We start from the raw sequence: 9,201 nt of genomic DNA on the forward strand, positions 1-9,201 counted from the left end.
AGGGCTAGTGATTTGCGTGGGAACTTGGTGGATGGCCGACCGCGGTATAGTTGTTGTAACGCGGTCTTTGAGTCCGTAAGGACAACCACCTTCTGCAAAGGCAGAGTCTTTAGTTTGCACAGAGCAGAAGCTATTGCTACGCCTTCCACAACTGTCGACGAGGCCATACAGTCCAGACGGCCAGACCATGAATATTTCAGAGAGGGAATACAGAATGTAGTAGCTGCACAGCGGTCTTTGTCTACTTTGACAGAGCCATCTGTGTATACTTGTAGGTGGTTCGGGTAAGTCGTGTGCAAATGTTGTAGGACTAATGACTTGGCTTCTGCAGATGGAATGCAGCTCTTTGAGTGCAATCGTGGTATACTTAAGTCGCATGTGATGTCCTCGAATGTCCAGGGCGGTTCTATCTTTTCCCTGTCTCGAGCAGCGCAATCCTAAGACGTGAGGTGTGTTCAGTGCTGCATACAAATGTGACCGTGGTCTGTTACTTATACGTCTTAACAGGGCTTTGCCGGGCGTAGACTCACTGAATCATAGTAACTGGATCATGAGACTCTGGGAAGCCTGAAGTCGCGGAGGGCGTGACTCAGCTTCGTAGAGCACTTTCTTGTATTTCCCGAGGGATCAGTTAAAGCCCGCACAGAAACTTCACGTCTCCTTATGGAATTAAGAGAGACTGGTTTGATGGACACATGGTGAAACCATTCAGCGATATTGTAAGAGACGCTCAGGCGGAGCAATTGCTGGCCTTGATCACCAGGCTAAGCCCGCATGTTGCTACAATTCACCATCACCACCACCACCACAGGAAAGATTGAAAGTTAGAGGGAAACACGAAGATTGGAGAGAGAGAGAGGAAAAGGCAACTACCGATTTCCCCCGGGTGGGTTAGTCCGGGGGTGCCGTCTACGTGAAGCGGAAGCCAAAGAAGTGTGTTGCCTCCACCGGGGGGCTTAAAGGTCCAAACTCTCGGCATCGGCTCAACCCCAGGATCCCCTTTTCCCCGGATACTGTTAAGCCACGCACGCTAAGCGTGGTAGGGTCCAACCCTCATGTGCTCTGGTACGTAGTGTCGCAACAAACCAAACGTGTGCTGACGCAGACGGTCCTTCAGGGTTAACACCTGCTTTGTCCAGAGAACTCCGCAAGTAAAGAAAAATTTTCCCCGACGACGGCCACTTCAGCTCCCGTATCTACTTTCATGTGGAGCTTATGCTCGTTTAGCAGTACCGTGACGAAGTGCTCAGATGGTGTGTTCGCCGATTGCTCGACCTTGCCAAGAAATTTATCAGGTTCGGCAATGTCGTCAAGATTCCCGTCGGCTTGCCTCTTTTTTCGGCACGCCTTTTTAAAGTGGCCCAAATTTCGACAGAACCTGCACCTTTCCTGTTTCGCTGGACAACTGCTTCTCGGATGAAATGGTCGAGCGCCGAAACTGAAGAACTTTTAACGATAAGCTGGCTTATGACCGCATGCAAATTTTTTGCTCTTTCCTGTGGTTTTCTCAGGCTTTACTGCGGTGACGCAGCTTCAGGGATCGTGCCCTCGTGCTCTTTTATCTCGGCTTGCTGTTTCTTTACTGTTTCGCTTGTACGCGCTTTTGCCAAAGCAGTGCTCAGCGTGAGATTAGTATCTATCTGTAGTTCTTCCGAGAGAAGCTGGTCTCGTAGTCCTACTACGAAGCGATCTCTTATTAGGTGTTCCTTCATTTCTTTGAACTAGCATCTGTCTGCAGCCTGTTAAGCTCGGTTACAAACTGGTCTACTGTTTCTCCCAGTTGTTGTCGGCGTAGATTAAAGCGAGCACTCTCGTAGACTGCGTTCTTGGTGTCGACCAAATAGCCCTTAAATTTTGACTTTACAAGGTTGAAGTCCTCCATTTATTCGTCTTTTACGTTTGGCGACAGAAGAATCGTCTCGTGAATTTCGGCCCATTGTGTAGAGAATAGTCCTTACTTGTACTTCTGGTTTCTCGTGTAGTCCTGATGCGAAGTCTGTAGTCGTCGAAATCGTCCATCCAGGCGGGCCAGTCGGCAGCGTTCTGGAAGTAGAAGTGCCTAGGAGGCTTGATTGCGGCCATTCTGAAGCGTTGCTTGACGATTGTCACCGGGAGGACTTGCTCTTGTAGAAGCAGGCACTGGTTCGCTCGTTTCCCTTACAAAAATTTTTAATGTGTTTTTTAGAGTCTTTTGAACTTGTTCGATAGAATTATATTGTGTTAATTTTGACTGCTTATAGAATTTTCCTATAGAGTTCCAACAGTTATTTGGCCACCGCATTCTTATAGGAACTATGAAGACACAATTCTATAGAACATTCCTACGGAGTTCCTTTTAAGATCCTAAAGACAAATTTCTATAGAACATCTCTACGGAGTTCCTTTTAAGATCCTAAAGACAAATTTCTATAGAACCTTTCTATGGAGTTCCTTTTAAGATTGTAAAGACAAATTTCTATAAAACATCTCTATGGAGTTCCTTTTAAGATCCTAAAGACAAATTTCTATACAACATTTCTATTGAGTTCCTTTCAAGATTGTAAAGACAAATTTCTACAGAACGTTTCTACGGAGTTGTTTTGACGATCCTAAAGACAAATTTCTATAGAACATTTCTATTGAGTTCCTTTCAAGATTGTAAAGACAAATTTCTTTAGAACATTTCTCTGCAGTTGCTTTACAGACCCAAAAGACAAATCTTTATAAAACCTATGTCGATGTTTGTAATGTGCTTGTACTTTGCCGAGGTTCTAGAGAACTGTCTGTAGGTATTAACGATTACAGTAAGTTCAGTGGCAAAAATAATTGGCACTACAACCACAAAGTGATCTGTTTTAAACGTTTATTGCACTTCAGACTAGATACATGCATCATACATACTACATACACACTTTAGAACAGTCAGCATACATGCTTCAGCCTAGAACTTGCAACACATAAACTGTAGCTGCCAATACCCTTCACGGATCAAGCTGGTGGTGCTAACATACGAAACAGGAAAACATTTGTGGCACACTCGACTGGAGTTGACATCTGAGAAAAGCAGGCTTGTCTAAGACAAGAAAGCTTCGCATTAAAACTGCAGAAGGACCTGCTGTTCCAGCAATGCACATTAAACGGTTGGATACTAAAGCCTGAAAGTAGATTCATATCAATGTGCACAGATATATGTGCACTGCAATGTTTTGCGTCAGCTCCACAAAACCACACTAAACTTATAAAACACAGCATTCTGGCCTATTTTGAAGTGTAAAAAGAACACTGGCAGTCCTTGTAAAAATGCAGCAAACAGTGGTACTCCTGGAGAAGTGCATCATATACTGTACAAAGCTTAATAAGCTTGAATGTTGTTATAAGGCAAATTTTGAGATGAGGCTCAATATTCCAAAATTATGCTGGGAAATACAAACATGAGTGACGCACACCAATACCTAAGAAAACGATTTAGCTCAGGAGCTCCTATGCATGTGAATAGTGAAATCGTTTTTCTTGGCAACCACAGGACTGAACTTGATGTTTGTTATTTAAAACATTTTTAATTGGTGTTATTTACATTTAGACCAATTTTTATTAAGAATGGTTGAAAATTGCACAATTAAAAAAACTTATGTTTAGAACTATAACTCACAAAAAAAACTAGCAAGCACAATTCTGTTCTGCAAATCGGAATTGGCCTCGAGCTTTAGCTAAGGACCAACTCCGATGTCCTTCCTTAAATACGTGTGAAATTCCTAAATGGTTTTGAGACAACCACAAGGCTATTTTGAATTAAATTTGTAGCATTTGAGAAAGTTAAGGTCTAGCGGTTGTTGGAAGAATTTCAATTCAGAGCCTAAAGTAGAAATTATTAAAGATAGGCAGGTTTAAAGAAAAGTAAAAGCATTAAGTTTAATAATCCCCAACTCTGCAATAAAAACACATATCACAGTTCTGCAGACTGGATCAGCTATGTCTTAAGTCAAGGAATTTGATACATGAATTTACAGCTTGCGTGAAATGTTCCAATGTTTATAAGCATTTTGCACGTCCTACTCACAAATTAATGATTATATTTTAGAGCAGTATATGATACGTCAATTTCGCCAACTTTAGTTATGGATTAGGTGCAACTAACAGAACTGTGATATCACTGTTTTTTTAGTAAGAGTTGTTAACTTAATAGCTTCGTTTCTTGGAATTTTCGTGGATTTTTATGAAACGTCTCTTGAATAAAAAATGTTACATCATGCTTGTGCTATGCGAATGATGCTTTTTTGAATGACGTGTTTACTTTGATTTAATAATGCTTTCCCATTTTACCTAATTCCTTCCTGGAGGCATGTAAGGCTTTAGTGAGGTATAAACAAATAAATGTAAATTATTTAATACTTAAATAAATAAATAATGTGGTTTGTCTCAGCATTCCAGTTTTTACCACCAGCATGACCTGTATGACGCTTTGGCTACTGCTCACATGTTGCAAGTTCATTCTTAGATGATCGCCCACTACTTCACTTCCTGGAAAGCAGCGAGGAAAGGCTAGCTTTTAACCTCGTTGGTTCCGCCTGGTACTCTGCCACGGTGAAGCCTGCAAAATACAATTGAAAATCATTTTAAAAAGGTGTAATGAACATTTAGCCATAATGTATAGGCAGGCACAAACATGTCACAAATATATATATCTACAAATGTGGTATAAATATTTATATGTATATAGTTGTAGCACTACACTGTTTCATTTAAGTATTTCAGAAAAAAAATTATAACAAGAAAGTAGCAGAAGTATCTCCGTGAAGAGGGACAGTTCTCAGGCAATCACTTTTGAGAATATTTTACTTTCCCAAGATTTTGTGACACTAGAACTAGGCCAATGCACCGACACTAGAATGCCATTGCTAGTGACAAAAATAAAGTGTTTCCAAAAGACAGCAGTCCAGTCGCACATTAACGTCATCTTGTAATGACAACACATTTTAAGTTTAACATATGTAAGCAAGCAGGAACACCCATGAACTAAGGCTCCTATATAGACATCGCGCTACGCATAGCAAACAAATTTTTGGAAGAAAAAGAGAATGATTTACTGGCTTCTATTGTTCAGCGGGTGAAACAATATTACATCTGCCGGTCGCCATAGTTCGTATGTGCTATGCGTAATATGGCAGTATTCAATTTCTCACGTGGAGCTTGAGATTTTGAGCAATTATGATAACAATGCATTTAACTATCTGTTGCATGGGGACCAATCAGACTTTTTTAGGGTTGTTTGCAATGAAAAGTTTGTAATGCCAAGTTTCGGATTGCCGTCCTCAATTTCGCAGTGCTTTCACAGGCAGAGGAAAAAATTGGCTTGATCGCTCAACCCCCCTGGTCCGTATAATTTTCTCTCCTAGGCGCATGTTGAGGCACCGGCCAGTCTGCGCCATGTACATTTGACCAAATATGCATATGATCACAGAAATAGACAACACTACCCCTGACAGACACAAGACAAATTTAATGGTATCTTTAATAAAGCAAGTCTCCCTGGCCAGGGTGCCTTTCTTAGTTCACTTGTACACTGCTATGCACATGTATTTCTAGCGAAAAATAAAGCAGGCAGGATATGCATGGCAGCCCGCAAGCGAATTGAGAAAGGCAAGCAGGCAAGGGAGGCTTGCGTCGGTGAGAAATACCACCAAATTTGTCCATTACGTGTCACAGGTAGTGCTACTGTACTCCTTTCACATGTGGTCACTTACATAGGGCAAACTGGCCGGTGCCTAAACATGTGCCAAAGAGATGACCATATTTCACTCAAAAGACCAGTATGCTTGTCCTACTTGGCCATGCATTGTCACAATAGGGCATAATGTAGGATTAAGATTGTTCATCTGTGTTCACCCACACTGAAAAAAGTAACTAGAGAAATCAGTGAGGCATACCACATAAATAAGAAGACGTGTGAGCGAGCTTTCATTAATAATGCACGAAAAAAAGATATCCTTTCTAGATGACAAGGGATCGAAATCAGTCTGCCTATTTATTACTGAAGTAACTGAGCAGAGCGAATACTGACCTTCATATTTATTTTCAGCAAATTCAAGCGAATCAAATGTGCATTTGCCAGACACAGTTTTTCTGGGAACAGGACAGAAATAACTGGGAAGATATTAATGATAAACAATGGTGTGCACATTACGTGCTTAGACTTGTGACATATGTGGCAAACTACACTACAAATTCTTACATGCACAGGTAACTGCATGAGCTTGCAGCACACACAGGAAAAATATGGAAATAAATGCAACAGCATAGGGAACAGTTTTAGGACAATAAAACCAAACTAAAAAGCGATAAACATACTGTGTACTAAACAAAAACAAAATTTATGTTGCAGCCAAACAATTTATGCAGGAAAAAACACTAAACATCAGGACATGTTAGGTCTACTTTTATACAGAACATGATAATGTGTGCATAATCTTTACGCACACATGTAAGTAAGTTGAATACCGTTGCATAAATATTTATCCTCTTTAGTAAACTGCATAAACTAATGTGTCGCTAAACGGAACCATGAATGATACCAAGATCCAACTTTTTTGGAACATATGCATTTCATACATACCTGACATGAGCATCCAGCCATGCTGCTGCAGGCACTCGTATGGGGTCTGCATTTCTGGGGGCTCCTCCTTTTAGTGGACACTGTTGCGGGCCAAGGCCTCGCCACTACAAAATGAGTTGTCTTAGCTTATAGCAGTGGAGCAATAAAGCTGTCATATCGTAAACACATGCAAGGAGCACCTAAAATAGTCACGAAAACAATGTCTGCACTAGTAAATGATGGCAAGAGAGCAAAAGGTTGAAATTATTGAATGGCTTGATAATATGGACCTCTTCATCAAAGTAAATTTTTGGGCACGTCGCAACTGCACATTACAATGTATCTTAAAATTTTTTAGAGAGTCGTTTTTTTTTATTACTTCGATTAAGCAACTTTCCCCTACCATGTTTATTTATGTGAAAGTTATGTCAGCACAGCTTGTCATGAAAAGAAAGCTATACTAGTAAGTAGCAAGCTGTGATTGGCTTACATTTTTTTCCTGCTGCTCGTAAGCCTAAATCTCGTAAGCAGAGATTACCCACAACGTCGATGCATTTATAAGCAAGGAAACGTCATTGAAAGAATCGGTGAAGAGGCAGGTGGATCGTTACTATGCAACTGCAGCCGAAAAACGGGAGCTCACGCACAGGTGCACAAGATGATTTCCGAACGTAATCTATCTCAGCGGAAGAAAACGCTTATCAGGATTATCAATTCCGCATTGTGGCAACAAATTTGCGTAACTAAATTCTGACAACCAGTGCGCCGCAAGCATCAGCACAGATTTCACTGTTGCCGTGGGTGTTCTATTTCCTACGGCCGCAAGGCACTCTATGCACACGATAAGCACGCACAACACACGTGTAGTTAGCAACTACGATTGCTTACCTTTTGAACAGTACGATGAGATCGAAAAGAGCTCTCCGAGTTGCCAGTGCTGCGTCGACGATGTTGATCCAGCATACATGCCGTTGCGTAATGGACGAGCTGAGGCACGCTAATAATACGCATTATTTCATCGCGACGTCCACAAAACTTGTCACGACCACCCAAGACAAAGGGAACACACTCCACGGCATGAAAATCGTTGGTCCACATTTGCCTGGCGCGCCACGCATACGGCAAATTTGCAGCGAGACGCAGGCTACCTTCCGGCACTTTCGTGCACACGAACTACACCACATTTCATTACGGCAAACCTAATAACACACCATCAAACAAGCACATCGAAGCAGCGTGCACTACCGACCGGCACATTCAAGACGGAGGAATAACAACACGACTTATTTTACCTGCCGCGTGGGACCGGCGCCGCCAGCGCCGTCTGTATACTTGTGAGGCTGTTATGGCCTCCGTGATGCCAGCAATAATAACCACTACAGCATGTTTTTGTGCCATTTTGTGCCCAATTACGTATATATATGTTGCGAGACAAAAGGAACCATCGACCAGTCTATATTGTACACTACAATTTAGCGCAGGAAGAAATTCCATGACCAATTCTTGCTTTTGAATCACTTATGCCGCAAGTAGCCAACAAAGCATGGCCTTCGAGATTCGGTTATGCGATCCTGAGAAATTCGTGGCTGGGGCGTGATTTGAATGATTTGAACTCCAATCACCTGCCTTAAAGCGCCTAAATGACATTTCCCGCAGCCGTTAGCTGCGCTACTTGGGCCGTAACTTCGTTTTAAGTAGCTTCCTGCTGTCTTCAACATTGAATGTAGCCCAGAAATTTTTGACACAATCTCGGAGGTACACATGGCAGTGTGCGATGTTTCCGTGCACTTTGTAATTGTCCGTCGCAAAGCAACAAATATGCGATGGTTCTTAATTTTGCTCGTGTGGCGCAGGTTATACCCATGTCGTCCGTATCTTGCTTTCGTGTCGGTGTGTTTATCGTGCGCGGATTGCACTCATGTCGTTCGTGCCTTCTCTGTGTATCGTGCGGCCTACGAAAATTCCTCGAAAAAACCGCATGTCTCTGCAGGGTGCATGCGTCGCATTTTAGTGATGTAGGCCAAAATGTGCGGTGGCGTTCTGTGTGTTTGCTGCCAAGTGCTGCAGTCACTGCATTCCAGCAGATAGACGCGGATGCTTACGCGTAGTTTTGTTTAGTGTTCCTTGGTCATCTTTGTGATTCACCTGCATCGGCGATAGAAACCACAATGCGCTTCCTTGACGTTACTTTGTGTAATTTCGCTTTTTGTTTTGTTCGCCTTCTTCAGTGATTATAAAGATGCTCTTGCTTGATAGTAAAAACCCATGAAACGGGTTTGATATAATCAGGCTTTTTATTCCTTGGAAATTGGCGCGAGTGGTAATTTTAGAAGAGCTTAGCAACAGCTCTGTACATCGAGCTAAAAAGCAAAATATCTAAACGTGTTACAGTACGTGAATCTTACTATTATGTGTCAATATCTCAGTACGTTCTCTGCTGAGAACGATTGTCCAATTCATTCTGAACTAGCATATAATAATTTCTTTTTCATATCATTTGTTGCAAGTACAAAATTTGCATGGTTGCACTGTTGTCTTTTCGAGTTAAAAAGACACTTTGAGATATTATTCAGCAGTATTCGACACCTTCTATTGAAACGTTTATAGAGTGCAAATATAGAGCCATTCTATAG

At 41.8% G+C, this 9,201-nt stretch overlaps 1 long non-coding RNA gene across 1 annotated transcript; it reads right to left on the reverse strand.

Moving 5' to 3' along the window:
• Positions 1–4,455: 4,455 nt before the first annotated feature.
• LOC125940355 (uncharacterized) lies at positions 4,456–7,639 on the reverse strand. The gene is made up of 3 exons (XR_007463576.1): positions 7,457–7,639; positions 6,590–6,693; positions 4,456–4,567 (listed from the first exon to the last, which is right to left on the reverse strand). It is a non-coding gene; the product is annotated as an uncharacterized LOC125940355 (long non-coding RNA).
• Between the last annotated feature and the right edge of the window lie 1,562 nt (positions 7,640–9,201).

The sequence above is a fragment of the Dermacentor silvarum genome, chromosome 9 (assembly GCF_013339745.2).
Source record: "Dermacentor silvarum isolate Dsil-2018 chromosome 9, BIME_Dsil_1.4, whole genome shotgun sequence".
In the NCBI taxonomy this organism is placed as follows: Eukaryota; Metazoa; Arthropoda; class Arachnida; order Ixodida; family Ixodidae; genus Dermacentor; species Dermacentor silvarum.